This window comes from Pinus tabuliformis, chromosome J (assembly GCF_031772625.1).
Source record: "Pinus tabuliformis cultivar Carrire ecotype Pingquan chromosome J, CPIR1, whole genome shotgun sequence".
In the NCBI taxonomy this organism is placed as follows: domain Eukaryota; kingdom Viridiplantae; phylum Streptophyta; class Pinopsida; order Pinales; family Pinaceae; genus Pinus; species Pinus tabuliformis.
Window position 1 is genome coordinate 1538086951 of NC_142295.1, and position 25199 is coordinate 1538112149.

Sequence of the window (25199 nt, forward strand, 5' to 3'; positions counted from 1 at the left end):
ATGTAGGCTACCCATTGGAAGTAGTTAGTGCTGTCAAGAATGACTTGGCATGGACTTTCCATTTTTTTAAAAAACTAAAGCTGAAGATGCTGAAAGTAAGTGTTCCAATGGATAGATCTCGAAAAAATAGGCGGTTTTAAAAAAAACGGCTCTGAAAAAGGCTTCCGGATGAAGAAGTTATGGCTTTTTGAAAAAAAAATTGTTGACGTTGCCGGCAAAGTGCGCGAATGTGCGGGAATGAAAAAATCCGCCCCCACAAAATGGAGACTTGAACCCAAGACCTCTACTCTCTTAAAATAGCTTTGAACCAATTGATCTATACAAAAAATTTGAGAGAGAGAGAGAGAGAGAGAGGGGGGGGGGGGCTTGGTTTGCGTGCTTGCCTTGAGAAAGCTCTTTTCCCTACAAAACACAAAACACAAAACCCAACACGAATATGCAAAGAAAAACGAACCTTGCGGCTCGAAGTTAGCTTTAGCCAAAAAACTAGAAATTAAAAAAAAAAAAAAAAATCTCAAAGTTAGCTTTAGCCGAAAAACTAAATATTTTTCTCAATGTTTCTGATTTTCCGAGATCACACTAAGGTGCAGGGAAAAGAGCATACGCATGAGAAAAATCCTTCCTTTTTGTTTCTGATTTGCCCAGATCGCACAGAGTCGCAGGGCAAAGAGCATACGCAGAAATGAAAGGTATAGATCCGGTTAAAAAAAAGGGCTAAATAAACCGAAACCGAAATAAGCAGAGAGAAAATAACAGTAAACTGCAAAAAACACTGTATACCTCCCGATCTGAAAAATGACGCAGCTAGGGCTACCGGAAACCTTTTCGCGTGAAACGAAAGGGGTTCCTCACTGGAACAGATGCTCCGAACGCAACAGAGCAGTCCTCTCGGCCCGAAAGCAGTCAAAAACAACAGATCTAGGAAACGACAGCCGCATGCAGTTCTACCGGCTTCAGATTTGGATCACCAACGGACGCGGCCCTCAAATAGCTCTGATACCATGTAGGAATTTACAGGGTAAGTTCCTCAGAAAGAATACCAAAAGGACACCGCTCACAACCAGATCACAGATCAATACACCAGTATTTTTGACGTGGTTAAAACCCTCAAAGAGGGAAACAGTCCACGGCCTGTCCCAACGTGGGTACTACAGGCAATTTATTAATCAAAGAATGAAAATTTACATAAGCTTCTCTCATGCACGGATTACCCGAACAATGACCCTCCATGCGCTTTAAATAGAACTCATGGACCAATCGGGTGTCAAGCCACAGATCAAGTGTCGGTAATACCGAGGAGAAAATGAACCGTCGGATCACTACATATCGTGACCGTCGGATTGTAAGTTACAAAATGTACAACGGTAAAGAAACACACTTTACCTAACTCTATACTAGACCAAGTTGAACTTAACTATTTCCTATGTGTCGGAATATCCTAACACAGTACACATAGGTCATTGATATAGTGGTAGTTGATATACCTGAGGCCTATGGAATGCTGCTTAGCAGGGACTAGTCAACAAAATTGAACTGATACTTCTCGACTGATTGGTCCCATCTCTTGTTGCCTCAGAAGGGAAGGGGTGATATGCTGAGAGTCGATAGGGAGAGATACATGAAGTATGTGGTAGAAAAACTAAATGGTCCTAATGAACCTATAATGTTTACCAACTCCATCCCTGGGAACTATAGTTTCAATGTTTATAATACAGAAACCTATTTTGGAGAGTTTCATGTAGAAATCGTTGAAGAAACTTTGACACACATACAGTTGGAAATTCCCTCCTATATTCCAACTGATGAGATATCTTGTATTATGGTAGATGATAGGACCAATTTATCAGATAGTAGTTCAATTGATGTAGCATTAGATGTAATATTCTGGACACTCTATTTTGACAGCTCTAACTGCCTTAAAGGTGCAGGTGCTGGAAGTTTTCTCATTGACCTGCAAGGGAACCAACATCTAATGGCCAGCCAATTGGAGTTCACATGAACCAACAACACAGTGGAATATGAGGGCCTGTTGTAAGACCTGAAGAAAGCCATTAGTATGAATGTGAAAAATCTTAATTTTTTTGGTGACTCACAGATAATCGTAGATCAGGTAAGGAAACAGATACGTTCCAATTCTCCACACCTAGTGAGGTACCAGCATGAGGTATGGGATTTAATTGACAGTTTTTATTCTTTTAATATTACATACATACCTCGAGGCCAAAACCAAGATGCTGATCTGATGGCTAATATGGCAACTAAATGTTTGCCTGATTTTAGATTGAAAAAAAATAAATGTTCTTTTGAATTGATTTTCAGACCATCCATGCCTGATAACATCTCGAATTGGCAGGTTTTCGAAGATGATGAGAAAATCCTTGAGTTCCTACACTGCGAGAAGACATTCAAGAGTGCAGTCATTGATGAAAGGGAGTATGACAAGCTTACGAATGAAAGGGAAAATGTGGAAAATGATCAGCCCAATGTGATTCCAAAATCAGTGGTTAGGATGCAGCACTTGTATGAATTGCATGATAAATTCAAGAAACCTACTAATTGAAAAACACACAGCTCATCCATGAAGTATGAAATGGTCAACCTTGGGACCAAAAAAGACCAAAAAAATGTCAATCTTGGCCTGGGGTGCTCTCCACAAGAAAAGGCTATATTTTTCAAACTATTTAAAGAATACAAGGATGTATTTTCATGGACATATGAAGACCTAAAGACCTTCGATACCAATATTATGCAGCGTGTGATCCCTTTGGAAAAGGAGGCCAAGTCCTACTGACAAAAGCTGCGTAAGATGCATCCAATCCTAGAAGCATTGGTGAAGAAAGAACTGAACAAGATGTTAGATGCTAAAAGCATATTCCTGGTCAGACACACCCACTGGGTAGCCAATCTCATGCCAGTGAGAAAGAAAAATGGAGATATCAGGCTGTGTATTGATTTCAGAAACCTAAATAGAGTGTCTCAAAAGGACAACTATCCGGTCCCTTCTATGGAACACATCCTTCAGTGCATTTCTGGGTCTAAAATGTTGTCCCTATTATATGGGTTTTCAAGATATAATCAGGTACTGGTATCTCATGGGGATCAGCTTAAGACAGCCTTCAACACCAAATGGGGCACCTACACATACCAAAAAATGCCTTTTGGGCTCATTAACGCAAGTGCCACATTCCAGAGAGCTATGGACATAGCCTTCCGAGGGTTGATGAATAGATCGATAATGGTGTACATGGATGACATCACTGTGTATTCATACCGTAGGAGGGATCACGCTTATCACCTGAGGTAGATTTTCGAAAGATGCCGAAGGTATGGAATTTCTTTGAATCCCAGGAAGAGCATCTTTGCAGCCATAGAGCGGAAACTACTGGGTCATATCCTTTCTAAATATGGGATTGTGATTGATCCTAAAAGAATACAGACCATCATGAAAATACAGCCCCCTGCTAACAAAAAAGCCATGCAATATTTCTTTGGGAGGATTAATTATAAAGTTCATCTCAGACTTTGCCGAAATAATACGCCCCTTGCAGTTGATGATGAAGAAAGACGTTTCATATACATGGATCGATGAAGCCAGTGAAGCATTTCAGCGAATCAAGGAAGCCATTGCTGAAGCTCCTGCACTGGTCAGCCCTGATTTCGGCAAAGGATTCTTCTTATACACCTTTGCTTCTAACCTTTCATATGCCACAATTCTCACTCAAAAAAATGATGATGGCAATGAAGTCCCCATTTACTACATGAGTTCAAATCTCCAAGGAGTGGAACTGAATTACCTAGACATGGAGAAACAGGGCTACACAGTTTTCAAGGCCATTAAATATTTCTGCCCTTACTTACTAAATGCCAAGACCAAAGTCATTGTACCCCATCTTGCTGTAAGAGCCCTCTTCATGCAGAAATAAATGGGTGAATGAAGAGGGAACTAGATAACTGCCCTTCATGAGTTCGACCTAGAGATAAAGCCAGCACTGATAGTTCGAGGTCAGGAACTTTGCAGGCTAGCGGCAGAAGCCTTAGTAGACCAAAAGGAGGCATATGAAAAATGAGGAATGTTAAGCTTGCAATATGCACAAAGGGAACTCAGGGAGGAGATCTTATGGAGTAACGAAGCACTCATGTATGAGCGAGAAGCATTGAAAACCTTTTTGGACCCCTATTCGTGGTATCACAACATACGCTTCTATCTAGTGTGGGGTTCGTGTCCTGAACACAGCGATGCATCACAGAGGAGAGCTCTCAGATTAAAATCCAATCTGTATTATTTGGCTGACAACATCTTGTACAGAAAAAATCACGATGGAATCTGGCTGAGGTGCTTAGAGAAATATGATGCCCACCATGTATTGAAAGAAATCCACAACAGCCCAGCAGGTGGTCATTATGGTAGAGAGACCACTGCTCACAAAATATTGAGAGCCGGATATTATTGGTCCACAGTGTTCAGAGACTTGCATGCCTATGCTCGCAAATGCAAGGCATGCCAAACCGCTGTAGGATGAGAAAGAAAGCCCGCTGTTCCCCTCAGGCCTGTCATGATTTACCGACCATTCCAGCAATGGGGCATAGACGTCATAGGTGAAATCACTCCAAAATCCTCACAACAACACAAGTATATACTCACAATGACTGATTACTTCACCAGATGGACATAAGCCATCTCGCTCCGGAAGGTGAACAAAGATGAGGTAATATCATTCATTGAGAAATTCATTATCAATAGGTATGGCATCCCTAATGCTCTCATCTTCGATAACGCCTCTTATTTTTCATCTCTGAGACTAACTGAGTTTGCCATTGATAAGTCAATCCACATAAAATATGCAGCAAACTATTATCCCCAGGGAAACGGAGTTGCAGAGTCTTCTAATAAGAACCTTATCCACATAATCTACAAGACAGTTGCTGATAACCAGAGGAATTGACACAATGCCTTGACTAATGCCCTTTGGGCCGAAAGGGTCACCCCTAAAGTGGCCTTGGGAAACTCTCCATACTTCCTAGTGTATGGATAGGAAGCCATCTTGCCCCCAAACATTGTCATTCCATCCTTATAGCTCTCCCAAGCTTCAAGAGGAACCCCTTTAGCCCTGCTTCAAGAAAGGATCAACCAACTAGCTAGAGGAATTAAGGGATAGAGCCAGAATTAGATTCAAAAATCACCAAATGATTGTAAAAAGATGGTTTGATCATCATCTGGTGGGACATAAATATTTCCAAGTGGGGGAACTAGTTCTGAAATGGGACAAGCTAAGTGAGCTAAAGGGTAAACACACAAAATTCCAACACCTATGGTTGGGCCCATTCCAAGTCATTGAAAAGATTGGTCAAGGTACTTACAGGCTGAAAACATTACAAGGGGAGACTGAAAAGATCCCTATTAATGGCCATCATTTAAAGAGATACTTCTAGTAGCCACTGCATTGGTAGTTACCTCCTGAGTAGGTTAAAGTTAATTTCTTTTTGTTGTTAGTTTAGTTGTATTTCTATGCTTTCCTTTTTTTTTTCTACCAAGTCCATTCTCCTACTATTTTGAATTACATTCCTTTTTACCCAGTGAATTGTAGTCCTCTAGTCTCGTTCTACCTTTTAGATTTTCCCTCACTCGATACTCTCGGCCTTTCGTTGCCTCATTGGCTTGCTGATGATTTTGCTATTCCTGAATCCATATTTTTCCCACCAATCAAACAAACTTTCTATTAGCCCATGAGGACTTGAGAATCAGCGGTGGAATGCAAACTGAAATCCCTCATTGGCATCTGTTGGGAACTGTGTGAGATTTGTTGATAACTTGGATATATGGATCTTGTAGAGGCATCTTTATAAAACAAAAAATGTGTAACTATAGCTAGGCTGGCATGGAGGAATGTTGCATTTAAATAAATCCCACTTAGACCTAGCCTATACTTGTTTGTAAGGTTTACAGTCATTCTCTATTGGCCCCATCCACCACACTAAATTGTCCTCTACTTGTTGCTTGCAATTAAACCTCCTTTCATGGGTTAAGCTCACTGTAATATACCCTATGGAAAATCCAATTGTGCTCTAGTCCTTGTGCCTAAAATCGGAAGGACTTATTTAAAAGAAAAGGAAATGTCAAATCCTTGTGCCAATCTATAAGGAAAAGTTTTTTGGAAAGCCGGTTTTAGTAGGGACTATTGCTGGGCTTAGAGTACCACTTGACACAGCAAGCCCAACTGTGCTTAAGCAGTTTAAAAATATGGCATGGTCGATGACTGGGCCCCATTCAATCATATGAAAATATAGCACTAAAATTATTATACAAAGTGCAGATAAACACATTTACACAAAGAGCTAAGGTACACACCTAAAACAGATATTGGAAGACCAGTGATGGCCTTGAAAGGATTTTTGAAAGTTGGAAGCAAGTAGAGGAAGGTCAATAAATCCCACAACACCATCATTGGAGAATGCCTGTCAAAACCCTATCAGTAAGTATAAGCTATTTGTCTTTATCCCACCTGAAGCAATTAATGTTGAAGTGGAACCCATGCTTGTCCATCTGTACAGTGTGCAACTCAAGTTTATCTTAACACCTTGTTGTTCTATTTGATCCAAGGTTTTTTTGGAAACAGAGATAACTAGTTCACCCATCGGTTCGCCATTTGTTGTGGCCACAACCAGCACACTATTAAAACTTGCCTTGTTAGCAATTTTGAATGGGTCCCCCTATAAGTTGATCTTGCACTCCTTCAAATGATCTATCTTATCCTAAGGATTTTAGCTCTTTTCCAAGGCAAATCTTTAATTTCTAAATGGTCAAGGCCCCATTTGATAAATCTATGCTGCGTAGTTCATTCTTGGCCCAGCTTAGCCCTTCATTCATTCCCTTCATCAAACTTTTCAATCTTCATATGCATTCGTCATATTTCTATGCCCGCACGCATAATCACCCCCACCCTCACTATCGTCGTTTGGTGCACTTAATACACAAAACCTTCTATCGCCCCTTTATTTTCATTAAAACCCTTTATAACAAAAATCCTTTGCAAAGCATGAATAAATCCCTTTTGGGGGGCCTATTGCAACTAACATAATGCATTCATGGCTACTGGACCTGGCGGCATTGTTAACCACATTTTATACATCATCGGGTCTGAAAGCTTGTCGCATATCGCGATCGGCCTGGGTATGATGCCTATAAATGAAGCACTCTGTTGTCTTATGGACCAGACAGAGTTATTAACTGGAATATATGCATTATCGGATCTGGTTCCCAATCGCTCATCGCATATCGGTGGAGTGTGGGGGCATATAGTTAGTGGGGAGGTGGAAGACAAACCCGTTGATAATTATAAAACCAGGCATATTTATATTCAAGTCCACCCCAACGGCCATACGTGGATTTTTCCCATTATCCATGTGTTGTGCGATAAAGCATTAACATCGAGGTTTTCCAAAGGGAAGGGTAACATTGTGGATCTGAAGGGATTTATGAACCTTAACACATATGTGTTTTGGGTCCAGGATCCATCGCTTATCGCTATCGGTGGGATCCGGAATATATATATATATATATATATATATATATATATATAGTGCACCATAACCTGCTAGACCCACCGATGATTACAAAGCCGAGCATATAGTTTTTCAAGTCCGTAATTTGATTTCGGCTATGTTTTGTGACAATTTTTAGTGTAAATCGATTTTGGCTTGCTAGGATTAATTTATGCATTGAGCTAAAAACTAGGGGCTGATTCTCTCGCGATTGTCATTCTTTGTGTTATAAATGTTTTATGGATGCGAAATTTGTGTTTCTTAAGCTTTTTATAGCATATCTATATATGTGTAATTGATTTTGGTCGTCTCTACAAGTGAGGACCGAGAGAAGGCAAGTGAAACCTCAAGATGGATGCATAAGCTTCGAGTTTGACTCCAAATAAAAGATGCATGCACTGATTTGAAGAGCTTGTCCCCGCGGATATGTGTATTTGAAGATCGGGTTCTATGGCGTGGCAGTCATATGTCTAGGTGTTGCCCATGTATCCCCAAAAGACAAAACCGCTCCAGATTTCATCATGAAGGGATGACAAATAGTCATCCTATCTAATCAATAACCATTCAGTGCCTAGGAAATGAAGCACCCTAATGACAAGAAACACCCTTTACGTGTCAGTAGTGACATTGACTATTTTCACCTGTTTCTTCTAATCAACATAATGAAGGAAGGAGAGGGAAGGAGAAGAGGTAGGGAAGACTGAGAGCGAGAGGCTTTCAGCATAAATATTACCTCCGAAGACGAGAAGAGGCTTTTTGGCTTGGAGAAGAACAGTTTTGATTTATTGTGAATAAAGGGGATTGTTTGGTTCAAGGAGGAGCCATAGTTTTAGACTCGTTGTATTGCTTTTGATCAAAGTGTTGTTACTGGCATGAATGTAAATGTGATTTGTGTTTATGCATATTGAAGACTTACAGTTCACCATTAGTCTTGTTAAATTGAATGTGATTCAGTTTCATGGTTAACTTGTGAATGGTTTCTGATTTGAAACTAAGTTAAACATCAGTTGCAAGTTTTAATTCCATAGAAGAATGTGGATTCCTATATGAGTGATTGGATTGCAATTTGGCTTTAATACAGTCTTGTCCAACTGTGAATTCAGTGATTGATTCATTTGGACTTGAATTTATGCATGATGTTTAACCTTCTTTACCACGCTCCTGAAAAACATATAAACCTCTGTATTAGGCTCCTACAAGATAGATTAGGATAGCTAGGAATAGATTAGAGTAGTTAGAAGTAGTATAGATAGGATTTAATACATAGAGGTTAATTTGTTTATCTTTGTTGATCTAATTGAAGTCTTCCTCCCGGAAGCAACCTTTTGACATGTCCAAACAGTTTACAGGGTCCCTTAAAACCTGTCGGAGCTAGCCATCCCAAACGAAACCAAGTCTAGTTGGGGCTTGCGATCGGGTTATTTCCCCTTTGTTGGCATCGTGCACATTTTCCATGTCAGCAACTAGCAGGGAGATATCTCATTCTAGAGATGCTCCATGACCATTCTGTTTGTTTGGATGGGCTGCGATGTCTGCTCCATGATTGATTATGTTTGGAGCGAGCTGCACTGTGATGGAAGGGCTATTGGGCCTCTGTTTTCGCTTTAAACTTTTATAATGACTATTTTTTCACTTCACCTGTTGATTGTTGAAAATACGAACTGAGCCAAACAGAGCTATCGGGTCCGCTCCTAATTGTTGTCGCCTGTTGTAAATAGCTTGTCCCTTTGTTTTTTTAGAAATTCATAAAAACATTGGAAATATATTAAATAAGGCACATGACAGACTTCAAGTCCATTTTCCTATTAGGTCTACCTTTGTAGTGATATCACATCTCCACCGTTGATCTGGGAGTTCTAGATCCAACGGTTGTGATCCATTTCAAGTGGCTCTTTTGTACTGGAGTTAACTGCCCAATGAGGGTGGTTTTCTCTCTCCTCAGCCTAGACACATGGCAGCCACTATATGGGATCGAGCGGAGCTTGGCCCAAACCAATTATCACCTTTGGCTCTCTCGAAATCTTGCTGATTTTGTGATTTTCCCTTTATATTTGAAAATACATTAAAATGTGAAAATCCCACTTTATTGGACTTGAAATGGTGTTCAAATGCCTTAATAAACACTTTGGGGTTTGTAATGTTGCATCGGCGCTGCTCCTATGTTCCCTTTGTCTTTCACTAAATAACGAAAAACATTGAAAATGCATTAAAAATGGCCTTCTTTTGCACTTCAAATATTATGTATTTCCCTTCTCGGACCCTTTCAGGTCCGCGTCTTATCACATATTGCAAAACCAAGTTTCCCTTTGTATTTCGTTATATAACGAAAATACACAAAAATGCATTGAAAAAGGCTTACCCGCGGACCTCAAATATTATAAAATATTATGTATATAATCATCGGGTCTGGTTATCGGGTCGTACATATACCTGTGCATATGCCCTACCCCTTGGTGTTGTTCCGCTGCAATATGGCGATGCGATCTGATTGCAATTGCATATCGCTCGTGCACGGGTACATGGCTAGCGCTCCTTTGTAATTCCTGATAGCGGTCTTGCGATGTGATGTGGGTCATCGATCTGAGTCACTTGATTGATGGTCCACATTGCATCGCTAATCGCAATCACCAGTTCTGCTTGGTCTGCCCTTACTCCACTTTCCTACCTGTTATAGACAATTTTGTGCCTTACAGCAACAGACATGAATTGTCAATAATCCAAGGGATCCAAAGTTCCCTAAACATGATGTTCCTACCCCTAGAGGAACAAGGTCAGCAAACCAACAGCTCTCAGATCAGTTCTCCACCTAAAAATACTCAAAAACAAGCAATCCTGAAATCAAAGCAGGTGCTCCACTAGGTTTCTGCGCTGAAACTCAGTTGCTCCATGGTGTACCTGCGTTGCAAAGCAAGTGGGACAAAGGCCACCTGCGCTGAGCGAGATGGGACAAGTGGCACACTGAGTCATTGCTCTGGAATCTTCCAAAAATGACACTTGGATCAGGTATTTCACCTTGTGATGAGTCAGAGGCTCTGTTTCTCCAAGTGGAAGCAAGGTTCTCCAAGTGGACTCAAGAACTGAAGATCAACTAAAGATTAACTGAAGAGAGAGAGGACACAAGGCAGCTACACATCAGTTGCAAGCTGACTCATCCTTTCTCAATTCATCTATATATTGAGCTCTCTCCTATGAGCTCAGAAGGCTGGAATTTTGTGCAAAGTAATGATATGCTGTTGGTTTCACTATAGAGCTATTGGGTGATTGTTTGAGAGAGGTGAAGAGGAGAAATTCTTTTTGCTAGGAGGTGTTGCTGGATTGGAGCCTTCAATGGTTGTAATACTCTCAGAACCTTTACTTCTTCATTAATAAAAGCTATTGAGGTTCTTCTATGTGCTCTTGTTTCAATAATATATTGTGATAATTGCATGTTTGGTTTACACTAATCCTTGAACCAGTTATGATTGCATGCTTCTTGTAGTTTCCTTCTTTGTTATTTTGCAGGATCTCATTGTAGCTGGGCCAGCAAAAGAGCAAGGAGCTGGGAGCAAGCAGCCAAAGAGAAGAGTTTGGATTCGACATTAAGCGCAAGGCAACGGTTAGTGCATTTCTCCATTTTCTTTTGCTTTCATAAAGAAGTAAACCTTAAGTAGTTTGTTTTACAGTTGTTGCTAAGGTACTATCACCCTTAGAGTGGGATAGGGTCATCCGAGTCAGATACTTTTCCCTACAACAAACTGGCGACTCCGCTGGGGATCGTATCCGTTTGATTGTGTTTGTAGTATTTTGCTATTCATTTCCTGAACAAAAGAGTACCAAATCGAAAAGCTTTTGACTATATCAAAAGCGAAGTAGAGGGCAGCTACTCTAGCTCATTTCTGAGCAAGTTCATGATTTGAAGAGCTGGTCTACAAGGATCCTTGTAAGCTCTTAGTGATAGATTTTCACCTTCCTAATCATCCCTTTGAGTGTGCTTGACTGATTGTCTCTGATTTGAGCAAAAACTGTGCATTTTTGAGAAAATTATGACCCGGAAACTGTGAAAACGCAAGTTTCGTTTTCCAAAGCAGGTAGTACACAGGCTACCTACTTTGCAACGCAGGTCCCGAAGGGGCTACCTGCGCTGAGAGCCAGATTGGCTGTGCAGCACCTGCGTTGGCCCAAATTTGCCTAGTGCATTTGGGGTTTCCTCACTTTCTCTTGCCTGTTTTCACTTAGATTTTGCTGCTAGGTGTCAGTCTTGTACCTGTTCTGAAACCAATATTACTTGCCATCATTCTGCCTCTGTTATATAACGAAATTGTACTTGTTCTTTGTATTTCTTACTCATTTACAATTTCCCATAACGAAGAGTAAACTAGTCTTGCTTTTGGCCTCTTAGATCTCAACCTGTGTTAGGCGTTTTGCTGGTCTAAAGAGTTAGCTTGTTTGCTGTCCATAGCTGATTAGTCATTTTTACTTTCATCAGTATGGTTTGATTTCATGTATTTCCAGTGATTAAGCAAGTAAATCTTAAGGTGTCTTTTGATTTTGGACAAACTTGTTTGTTTTCGCTCTAAATCGAAATCAAAGTTATATAACCACTTTCTTTTTGTAATCCATCAACATTAAGAAAGGGAAAAGAAAATACATGCATTGTGCATTTTGCATTTGAAAAAGTTTGCATGATGATTTAGGAGAAAGTGCATTAGTTTGTGCTGTATGAACTGTGTGAAAAGAATTTGCCTTTCTTCTCCCTCAGTAGTTAAGATTTTCATCAGTCAAAAAGATTTGAAAAAGCTTGCTTCTCATCTTAGGCTGCATTTAGGAATTTGTCATATACATCTCGTGGTGAACCTTGAAAGGCAAAATTTAAAAAGATCAACTTAAAATATACTGAATGAACCTAACAACGCATTGTAACATAACGCAAATATCTAGAGGTCTAGGTAGAGACGTGTTCCGGCGTCGTTAAACATAGTGACTGTCGATCTCTACGAAGGTGGGTGATTCCTCCTGAGAGTCGGTGGCACTAATACGGAGTTGTGCTCCCACGTACCGTCGCGTATATATTGGGAGACCCCTATAGGCAATTATCCTTTATCCATAGGAAGCCGTGTCGGCCGCCCTACTGATCGCGATGCAGTGAACACAGCATTCACGAAGATCGACCACCCGTACCGTAAAACGTATTCTGTGGTTTCGCGAAAGGTTTGGCACACCCTCTGCCTAGATCTCCAGAGCAGTTTCTTTTGGCCTTTTTCAAACTCTATAACTGAAAAGGTCCAACCGAGCATTTGTCACTTCGGGCTCGCTAATACATCGAAGGAGACTAGAGTCATCTTTAGCTTTTTCTCGACTCTTAAAACATGAAAAAGCAAAGTTATGTTTAAAAGCGTCTAATAAAATTCATTCAAATCGGAAACACAAATTTTCCCCTTTATATTTTAGTTGATCGAGTAATCCGCAATCGTGGAAGAAAGTCAATTGAATATCCGTCGTTCTCGGAGGCTTGCGAGTCAACCGTCTTTGTCTCAGGAATCGAAAATAGTCCGGACAAAGCGAGCTCGTCAAACCAGTTCAAAATCTCCTTTAAAAGTTAGAACAAGTGTTCCAACAACATCTGAGATTCTGGTTACTCCACACATTTCCGGAAACCCTGCCTCCATAGAAGAAGTTCAACCGCCATAGAGGGACAGTAATATTGATCCTAGTCTGGGGGAAAATACTCGTATGACTGAACCAGTTCCATCTGTAACTAGTCCAGAGAGTTTTGTGCCTCAAACATCTGTCGCTTTTGATACAACCCCTTCTTCGGCACCGGAAATCTTTTACGGGCCTGACGGTCTTCCTCTTCCACCTGGTCTGATTGTGATAGAGGAAATTATAGAGGAACCGCAAGTATCCACTCCAATTCAGTTTGGAGTAGGGGTCACTCTATTTCCTGCTACAACAAAAGTTTGTCCATCACCAGTGGAAGTTCCTGTAGAATCACTAGGCGATCAATTGGATAGACTAAAAATGTCTGAACAACTGTCAACATCTCGGACTGTGTCAAATGACACGGCGACGGCAGAATTACCTGCTGCAAATCCAACAATGTTTGCCGGCATACCATCTGTCCCAACTAGCTCTCAATCGCTAGAAGGAGCCCACCAAGAGACTATCTCGACAGTATGGTCTGTTCCTGTTTGTTCCGGAGTAATGTCTGGTAACTCTCATGGTGAGACTCATCAAATTGACCCTTTTGGGAATCTAATTAGGCCATCCAGTCCTCCAGGACAATCAATTGCCTTGAGTTCTGGATTGCTACCGTATGGGGGGCAGTATGCCTTTTCATTACCCCCTCCGGGAGGGTACCCATACGGGAGCTCTCAACCTTATTCAAGCTATGGTGGAATCGCAGCGAGTAGTTGGGTACCTATGCTATCCCAGCCACCAAGAGTTGTATATTCTATGCAACAGTGTGTACCTGTGACGAACATCCCAACTACACCGGCTATTGTAACCGTGTCGCAAGTTCAAACGATGCCTGTTGTATGTCAACCTCAGATTTCTCAGGTTCTCACGCAACAGCCCCTTGACCCTGCGACCCAACCACAATCGCCTACTGCTGGGGCAACACAAGTACAATCAGGTACAACTACCCCACATCTTGGTCCAATGGTTAGTATAGCGCAACAACCCATGGTGTCGCAACCGTGGATAGTGCAATACCAACAGCCACAATTCCAACAAGTGTACCAGGGTTCTGAACAGAAAATCTTTACGAATACGGGACAACCATATATCCAAAATGGTCAAAATCAACCACTTTATAGTGGTCAAGTCCATCAACCGTATCAATCATACCAACATCAACTCCATTATGCTGGTATGCAAAGACCAACTGTTCAGGCGATTCCATCGTATCCTGGTTACGCTTCACCTAACTTGAATCAACAGTTACCATTCGTGGCGACTTTAGAGTTGCCTAATTTACATCGGTTAACCAATGATCCAATTGCTTATGCCCCATGGTGGCCAGTGATTCCGCACAAACTTCCATCCGACATTCCTGAATTCAATGGAAATCCAGGTGAAGACCCGTCGAATCATGTGATGACATTTCATCTATGGTGTTCGTCGAACACTTTAAATGACGATTCGATAAGGCTTCGCCTCTTTCAGAGGACATTGATAGGTCCAGCGGCAAAATGGTATATAGAATTTCCAAGAGCTTCATTCAACAATTTTAGCTCCCTTGCCACGACATTCTTAACCCACTTTCAATTACCAATAAGGTATGAAACTGGAACAGAGATATTGACTAACTTCAAACAGACAACCGCAACTCATATATCAGATCATATACATGAGTGGCGACATCGACGAAGAATGGTTAAAACATACGTTCCCGATCAGCTTTTAGCTGAGTGGTTTATAAAGTCGTTACTTCCGGCCATAACGGAAGATGTGGCAAAGGGGGGAGTCGTAACAGAAGAGCAGGTTATCGCTCGTGCACAATATTTGGACTTAGTATATACTCAGTCCGGCACGCTCTATGACAAAATACCAGACGCCCCTAGACCAGAGTTTTCAATCCCTCCTCCTCCTAAATCAAATAGTGACTCTCATGCCGGCGATGGCGTGATTGGCACGGCAAACACAAATCCAAAAAGGACCAATCAAAAGAAGGCCCGTAAGGATTCGAACCAAAATGCGCATGAAGAAGTTCTTGCTTCGGAAGTAAATGCCATATCGACAGATAAGGGCAAAGAAACCAATCAACCAGGAAGCAAGAAAAATCAAAGCAAAGGGAAGAAGAAGAAACAAGGAGAGTCATCTCCTCGAAAAACTTCTTCAAGCCCTCCTCAAGATAGGAAACCACCTTATGGGTGTCAGATATGTGATGAGGATCACTGGACGAGAGAATGTCCATACAAAGCTGATCTAAAAAGATTCTTAAAGAGTTCGCAAACTCCAGCTGTGTTAACTGATCCGTTTCCCGATCGAGGAAAAAATCTGGTTGGTAGTGGAAATGCTTCACCATCGCAAGTGCTTATGTTATCGATATCGAAGCAACAGAATGATGCTTTGATTTCGACAAGGAACAAAGATTACGGGAATCCACAGGTGTCGAACGATAAAGGTAAAGATCAACCTAGCAGTTCGACAACAACTTCGGCAGAAGTTGTACCCCCCATCACACATGAATTAACAATAAAACCGCCAAAGGGAGTAGTACACAAGTCGACATTTAATCCTCGTGCCAGAGCGGCACAACATTATAATATAGTGGAAGATTTGGTGCAATCGCCGTCTGCTATGTCGACTCTTGAAGTACTACAAAATTGCCCATCCCAGAGGCAGGCATTGTTATCAGCAATTGGTGGGGTGGATCCTAAAGATTCCAATCTTGTATCCTTTGATCACAAAGGATATGATCCTCAGTTACCAGCTCAACTAGCTTTCCTCGTCCAAGTGAAAGCCCTCAAAAAAACTGTTCATCGAACAATTATTGATGAGGGGGCATCGACATGTATTATGTCGATGAGTTGCTGGAAAACTTTAGGATCTCCAACCTTGTCGCGATCATCGACAACATTAAAAGCATTCGACGGAAGGACATATACCCCTTACGGTATCCTTAGTAACTTGAAAGTTGAACTAGGGGGAAAAACAGTAGAAATAGATGTTGAAGTCATCGATGGCAATCTTGACTATAACATCCTACTGGGAAGACCATGGATTTATGCCATGGAAGCTGTTGTGTCGACCTATTTTAGGAAAATCGCATTCCCCTTTCAAGGAGGGATTACGATCATTGACCAACAAAATTTCCTCCCTAATGGTTCACAAGTTACAGGAAGCGTTCCTCTGATCCATGGAAGCGACCATCCGTTTCAAAATATCGGAGTAGGCCTACTAAAAGATCCTACATTAATGGGAACTTTCACCCTTTCGCCAACGTTCATTGTGGGAGAAGTGGCAACAGTAGGAACCTGCAATATGATATCTTCCGCACAAAAGATGTCAGAAAACGATATCAGCATGGATCATGCAAAGGTTTTGTCCCCAAGCCCAATGGAAGTGTTGTAGCAATCAATTTTCTTGGCCTGGGGGGCAACCCCAAATCAACACTCATCAAGCGTTTGGATAGATAGGTCTAGAGAATATGGCACCCCTTTAAGTCCTTGGTCGCGAGTGCATGGAACCGACAAAGGAATAGTCCAATCAATGGTAATTGACGGGGCACCATGGAATGATTCCCACCATCGTTCCCTTCTCCCGGGTTGTGGGGAAGATACTCAAAATAACCTTTATCATCCTTCAGTTTTCGATTTGCTATCGAGTACTGTAAATACAGTGGGCAATGAGGATAGTTCTTTTACTATGTCAACCTCATTAAAAAATGAAACGATCCCCTTTCCAGATCTCAATGGTAAACCTTCATTCCAACCAACAAAGTTGAATGCAATGAAGCTTGGGGGGCATGCACCTCGATTTGCGTTATTATGCTGGGGGCATGCAAACATATCATTGAGCAGTTTTAGCACACAGTTCATGCTCGTTAAAAAATAAACGCAAGATCCGAGCAGTTTTAGCACATAGTTCATGCTCGTTAAAAAATAAACATAAGTTATGAGCAATCTTCCCTTAGAGTTCAAGCTCATCCAGAAAAAATGAACCGGTGAATAACCTTGAGAAATGTAGCCTTTGACAGCCATATTAAAGCCCTTGGTCGTGTTCTTGCAGTCTCACCTCCATCCGTTCATTTGGCCAATCGTTCATCTCCATATGTTTGTTTACCCATTTTGAGGAACAGCTGCGAAGAGTGATTTCACTTAGCCATCCTTGTGACACTACGGTGATTGGAAAATTCCAACTTGTACCTGGAATCTGCTGCTATCCCTGTTTATCACTCGTTCCTCAAAAGACGAGTCTTCTTTGAGCTCTTTTCACTGACTCGTAAAATATGAAAAGTTTGCCGAGTTTTGGCCTTCCAGCTTGTTAAAAGGACCGGAAGAGCTATCCCTCCTCTAGATTTTAATCTTTTTTGGACCTGAGGGATTATTGCACAAAAAGATCGAGCGCTTGTTTTGTTCGGCTCGTTAAAGCAATCGAAAACTCATCCCTTCTGTATTGTTTTATACTTTTTCGGACTTAAGGGATTAAATGACGAAAAAGGAATTTTGGAGTTGACTTTATGTACCTTTTCAGACTCTCTAAAAATGAAAAGGACCGAGTTTTCCTTGTCGTTAGACTCGTTAAAATGATTAAATAGCGACAAACTTGTCTTTAGACGAGAACGAGTTTCCCTATCGCTAGGATCGTTAAAACATAGCGATGGGCTTGCCCGAAGGGCAGGTTATAGAACAAGCATATGTTATCCTCCTCAAGCTTGACAAAAATAAAGAGGTACTGGTCAGCAATGACTGGGGAAAAATTGGGAGAACCTCACAGCATTAATGGTAGCAAGTCGCTCTTGAACATAACACTTTGTCCTCCGTATCACATCGGGTTGGGTTGTTTCATTCACCGGTCTCATAACCATGGTCCTCGCCACACCATCCACAATTGGGGTAATGCTACCAATCCATCACATCAGTGTCGTTATATGTTCAAGAGATGTGGTTCTGCAAAGAGTCAACCGTGTCCCATCCACTGCCATACATTATCCTTCATCCACTTCATGACCGCCACCCTGAATCATACATCACAGTTTGTTTTCACCTCATCACAATCACTAGCTCCGTTCCATGTCACTGATGTGGGATTCATTAAGGCCCTCCTTTGAGGGATCGCTCCTTGTCGACATCAGCTCATTATCCAAGGAGTTGATCTAGGAACACCCCCTTCAGTACTTTGAAGCTTGCATGCCTCAATGGCAAGTTTCTCACTTCCGGCGACAGGTATACATCAATGACCTTCGACCAGAAGATTTTGCATGGTGGTCGACGCCAAGTCCTTTATTCTCGCCATGTGAATTGTACTGCCGTACCTTGAGGGTCATCATCCTTATCGGTGATTCCTCTCACGCTTGTTAACGGTTTACATCATTGACTGGTAATCAAGCGATGTCTTTCCATGTTCGACTTCAAAAAATTCTCACATGGATCGACTTGTACATCGAGTGAAGATCGGAAGAGATTGAAGACCCCGGATCTAGTTTCATCCATCCGGGCTGCGATATATATTCAGGACATAAAGACATTTGATATGTACATCATTACAGCAAATGATCATCCTTCTCAAAGGATGATAATTTCAGCAGAGAATTATCAGTCTACAATCAGACGATCGTCTGTTCTATGTACCAAAATGTATTTATAAAGCTGAGCATGGGAATGCCCGACTCAGCTAGATCATGAAAATGTATGAAAAATAATGTATTGTATTGTATCTTATTACAGGACAGTTCTCAGCAGATTGAATGAACTTCGGATCCTCTCAATAAAGCATTTCACCCGATAAACGACCTCATACTTTAGGGGGCATCTGTTATAGACAATTTTGTGCCTTACAGCAACAGACATGAATTGTCAATAATCCAAGGGATCCAAAGTTCCCTAAACATGATGTTCCTACCCCTAGAGGAACAAGGTCAGCAAACCAACAGCTCTCAGATCAGTTCTCCACCTGAAAATACTCAAAAACAAGCAATCCTGAAATCAAAGCAGGTGCTCCACTAGGTTTCTGCACTGAAACTCAGTTGCTCCATGGTGTACCTGCATTGCAAAGCAAGTGGGACAAAGGCCACCTGCGCTGAGCGAGATGGGACAAGTGGCACACTGATTCATTGCTCTGGAATCTTCCAAAAATGACACTTGGATAAAGTATTTCGCCTTGTGATGAGTCAGAGGCTCTGTTTCTCCAAGTGGAAGCAAGGTTCTCCAAGTGGACTCAAGAACTGAAGATCAACTAAAGATTAACTGAAGAGAGAGAGGACACAAGGCAGCTACACATCAGTTGCAAGCTGACTCATCCTTTCTCAATTCATCTATATATTGAGCTCTCTCCTATGAGCTCAGGAGGCTGGAATTTTGTGCAAAGTAATGATATGCTGTTGGTTTCACTATAGAGCTATTGGGTGATTGTTTGAGAGAGGTGAAGAGGAGAAATTCTTTCTGTTGGGAGGTGTTGCTGGATTGGAGCCTTCAATGGTTGTAATACTCTCAGAACCTTTACTTCTTCATTAATAAAAGCTATTGAGGTTCTTCTATGTGCTCTTGTTTCAATAATATATTGTGATAATTGCATGTTTGGTTTACACTAATCCTTGAACCAGTTATGATTGCATGCTTCTTGTAGTTTCCTTCTTTGTTATTTTGCAGGATCTCATTGTAGCTGGGCCAGCAAAAGAGCAAGGAGCTGGGAGCAAGCAGCCAAAGAGAAGAGTTTGGATTCGACATTAAGCGCAAGGCAACGGTTAGTGCATTTCTCCATTCTCTTTTGCTTTCATAAAGAAGTAAACCTTAAGTAGTTTGTTTTACAGTTGTTGCTAAGGTACTATCACCCTTAGAGTGGGATAGGGTCATCCGAGTCGGATACTTTTCCCTACAACACTACCTCCACCAATTTTGATTTGCCACTTAGATCTAGGCCGTTGATTAGCTAGATCTAATGGCTACTGTGCATTACACTGTCTAAGCCTGTGATTCATGGTTTTTCACTATTTTGTCTGTGTTTTAGCCTCCTGATAGTGTTTCTCCACCCTTCGAAGGGCTCTCAAAATGAGATGATTTCGATCTTTTGATGATCTTAAGAATATTTTGAAGACTTCAAGAGCATATTTGGATCCATTGGCATGATTTTTCTGGCTTATGGAGACTTTACAGAGCATATTTGGATCCATTTTTTGGGCCATTTGCCAACAAGGTTAACAACACCCACATCATAGTGTAGGTAGAGGAGGTCACTAGATCGATACACTGGCTACATGGCTCTGATGAGCAAGAGTGTAAATATTGAGCCATACTCATTGAAGGAATAATCGCAATAACTAATATGGGATGATGCCATGGTTGAGGAGTATGACTCCATTATCATAGACAGTGCTTGGGAGGTGGTCCCAAGAGTAGTAGGCAAGTTAGTTGTGAGTTCCGTATGGATTTACAAAGTAAAGAAAGTAGAATATGGGAGTGTGGAGAAACACAATGTCAAATTTGTGGCCAAAGGGTTCTGTTAGGTGGAGGGAATTGATTATGATGAGACCTCTTCTCCTGTAGAAAGGTAGTCATCAAACAGATCTATTCTAGCACTATCAGCAAAGATGGGATGGAAGATAGATCAGATGGATGTAAAGACAACATTCCTTAATGGCATATTGAGGAAGAGGTGTATATTGAGTAGCTAAAAGGATTTGAGACCTTCAACAGAGAGTCACATGTGTACAGACTCAAGAAAGTGTTGTATAGACTAAAACAAGCACGCCATGCTTGGTACACCAAGATTGACAACCATTTCACCAGGTTGGGCTTCACCAAAAGTGAAGGAGATGTGAAACTTTACCATATTGTGGTTGAAGGTAAATTTTTTATTAGAGTATTATATGTCGATGATTTGATTCTGACAGGTGATGAGAAGTTGATAAAATCTTACAAAGAGGATATTGCCAGAGAGTTCTAGATGAAGGACCTAGGTCTCATGCATTACTTTCTTGGTATGGAATTATGGCAAGGAGATGAGGAAATGTTTGTATCTTAGGGCAAGTATGTCAACAAGATATTGAAGAAGTTCCACATGGAGAGCAACAAACCCATGGAGACTCCTCTCACAAGTATCTCGAAGGATGCTGCTTCAAGTAAAGTAGTGGAGGCTATTATTTATAGACAACTTGTGGGTTCACTTATGTATTTAGTGAACACATGATCGAACATGTGTTTTATAGTTAAATAACTTAGTCAATCCTTGGTTAAGCCAACCAAACATTATTGGAAAGTAGCTAAACATGTGTTGAGATACCTCAGAGGCACCACTTAGTTTGGTCTTTGGTACAAACAGACAAAGGGAGTGAAGCTTCAATGCTTCATAGATGAAGAATGAGAAGGGATTCCATCTGACAAGAAGAGCACATTGGGGGGAATATTTAGTATTGGGTTAGCAACAATTTATTGGTACAATAGGAAGTAGACATCAGTTGCACTCAGTTTAGCAGAAGAAGAGTACAACGCTACTAGTCAAGCAACTTGTGGGGCTATCTAGATGAGGAAGATCCTTGTTGGCTTGTTTGGTGATCAGATGGTCTTTGGTACAAATGGACAAAGGGAGTGAAGGTTCAAGGCTTCACAGATGAAGATTGAGTAGGTATTCCATTTGACAGGAAGAGCACATTGAGGGGAATCTTAAGTATTGGGTCAGCAACAATTTATTGGTACAACAGGAAGCATATATTAATTGTACTCAGTTTAGCAGAAGAAGAGTACAAGGCTGCTAGTGAAGCAACTTGTAAGGCTATCTCAATGAGGAAGATCCTTGTTGGTTTGTTTCGTGATCATATGGATCCTACAGTGATTTACTGTGACAATTAGAGTTGTATCAAACTCTCTGAGAATCCATTTTTTCATGATCGATCCAAGCATATTGACATATGGTATCACCATCTATGAGATTGTATGCAGAGGAGAATCAAGTTGTTGGAGTGCATTGCTAGAGAGGAGAAGGATGAAGATATTTTGGAAAAGGAATTGTCAAGATGAAAATTCAAGTTTGACAAGGCAAAATCGGGGTAGAAGATAATCCCTTTCTTGTTGAGAGGGAGTGTTGGAAAAAATGCAACAAGAAAAATCCTACTTTAATTTTTCCTTGAATTAAAATAGGAATTAAATTGTAATTATAATTATCATAGCAACTTGTAATAGTTAACTATGTTAATTTGACTTATTTAGCTCAGTAAATTCGAGTTGGGATTCTATCTAGAGTCATGTATGTTAAACATGACAATTGCAGAGACAGAATATGAATGATAAACATTGAATTGTCTTTGTGATTCACAATGATACATATCTATAGTACATTGGTGTGACCCTTGGATTCATATTCCAAGTGGTCTCTTAGACTCTGATGGTTGTTAACTTTCCACACCAACCCATAGAGGATTAGGTTTTCAACATTCCCTCCCTTAATGCGAAGGGTTATGTATGAGTCCAAGAACCTAGTTGTAATACAAAATGTGAAAAAACATCCATTGCAGCACTAGGCTAAATGTGTTATTTGAAATGTTGGTATAAGGTGGTGGTTTAATGATGACCACCAACATTGGAATGTTTAGTGCACTTCCTAGAACTCTTCCAAAGATGGAAAGAATATGAAGTCTTCTACTAGAGGAAGTGTCCCTAATGATTTGGAGAGGGAGAACTTCAACCTGAAACAGGGAGGTCTACAATCTGCAGTGGTATAAGAATGACCACCAACTTTGGAATGCTTAATGCAATTCCTGGAACTCTTCCAAAACTAGAAAGAAGCTGAAGTGTTCTACTAGAAGAAGTGTCCCCAATTCTTTGAAGGGAGGTCACAACCCCGCATAGATGGTTTAAGGTTGACCACCAACCAAGGGCATGCTTAATGGAAACTTTGTTTGTGGCTACAACTTTGAATTTGGTATGGCAAGTTACGGCTCAGGCTCGCTTGATGTAGCTTTGAAGCTTGTATATGACCATCACTTCCCCCTTGTCAGATATAAGGTGAGATGATGGAGAAAACTCAACTGCAAGATTTTTCAATACTCTAGAACAAGTTCTGACATATGACTAAAATATCTTCTTGGTTGTTGAAGCCCATTTCCAAGAAGCGATCCATCCAAGATGAATATTTTTTCTTGCAGGAGGATTGTTTTTGAAGAATATGTCTGAAAAGTCGGTGTTTTTATGAAAATGATTACATGGATGAAGAAAATAATGATCTTTCATATGGCCATCTTGATCACAGTGTTGGCATTTAACAACTTTTGGCCATGAATATGGAGGAGCAGTATCTGGAACATGTGAAGGTGAACCTTCATGAAGAAACCCAATGCTTTGAAATTTGATGGGCTTTGAGTAATATTGAATATGAAAGGAAACCTCCTTATCATATCCAAGACACGTTATGTGCTTGTTATGGACACGATCTTCCCAAGGTCTGATGACAGACTTGGGAAGTGCAGGCTGAATTTGTGCATCTGCATGTAACTCCATTATTTCATTGGGCACTAGATTTGTCATTTCTTGTTTATGATGGTGTCATGATGCTTATTTTTTTTTAATTCATCTTGCTGAAGCTGGGATTCAAGATGCAAAAAATCAATATTTTCCTATGCATTCTGTAGACATGTTTTAATATCACAAAGAGTGCTTTTGTTGATTTTCACTATATTGTGGCCAACAGAGTGTATTAAAGTATTTAGCAACTTGAATAACTCAGTAATTATGTCCATTTCATTAAAAAATCACACTCAACAAATGAGGAAAGTGTCAATTTCAACTTGAAAATGCACCTTATTAATTCATAGAAGAAAGAGTAATAAGAGACCAAACGCACAATGTTGTTGCAGATTCTATATATATCTCTTTAGTGGTTTCTTCAACTAGATAACTGATGGGTCTCACATGACCGGTTTTTCGATTGAGTATTTTAACAAGAAAAATTTCTTCATTAGCATCCCTTTAAAGTTGATTTCACATCTTTGGTTCATAAGCTCAGCTCACTAATTATTTAATAGAGACAACTATATATAAATACAAAGATGCCCACCTACTTAATTTAAATATAAAAATATGGGAACACTCCTCTTGTAGTTTTTGTTATTATCGTGCACATATGCTTTAGAAATTTTTTGATGATACAATCATGAGGATATTCATTTTCATTATTATACAATGTAAAGTGTTACACAGTAATTTGTCACTGTCTCCCTGTCAGTCACCCTACTGTGTCAAGAATTCACAATAATCAAGTTCATGCCTTCTGAACTGGCCCAAAACCCACTTTTCCAAAGTTTTCCTCATCAGCGCGTCTGTTTCTAAAACATCCGCGCTGACTGGCGGCTCTCAGTGTATTCAGTGCGCTGCCAGCGCGGAAGCACATCACTTTTCTGCGCTGGTCGCATTTTATGAGCCAGCGCACCTCTCCTTTGTATTGGGTCGCGCTGACATGACTTTCCCAGTTATTGAGGCGCGACGTCAGCGCGTCATTCGCCTTATAATCCGCGCTGATCCTGTTTGGGCGAATTTGTTCCAACAGCCAGCCTTCCAGATAACTCCGGGTGTGGTTGTTGGCTTTGTGAGTATCGACTCCCTTCTATGGCATGTCTGTTCGACCCTTTGTAACCATTTCCCTCAAGGATAAGCTCATCGTTCCACCCTTTTAGGAGGCTCCTTCTCCTATATAAACTTCCACCATTGCCATGAGCAGCTAGTTTTTTAGCTTGGATTGTATAGAGCTTATAGTGCTCAGATTGCTGCTACTATAGGTATTTGGTGTGCTAGGTGTGGAAGTGATTGATAGCTTAGGGAAGGTTGTTTTGTGTTGCTTGTGTGAGAGAGAGTTTCTTGTCTTGGGAGAATCATTTCCAAAGGTGAATGCTTGAGATGCTTGCTGACTGGCCCCTCCTGAGAAGGATACCGACGTCAGAACATTTGGTTGTACTCTTCTCTGTCTTGATTAATAATAGATGACTGCTATTATTGTTCCATTCTCATTTGTACATGCAATGGTTAAATGTG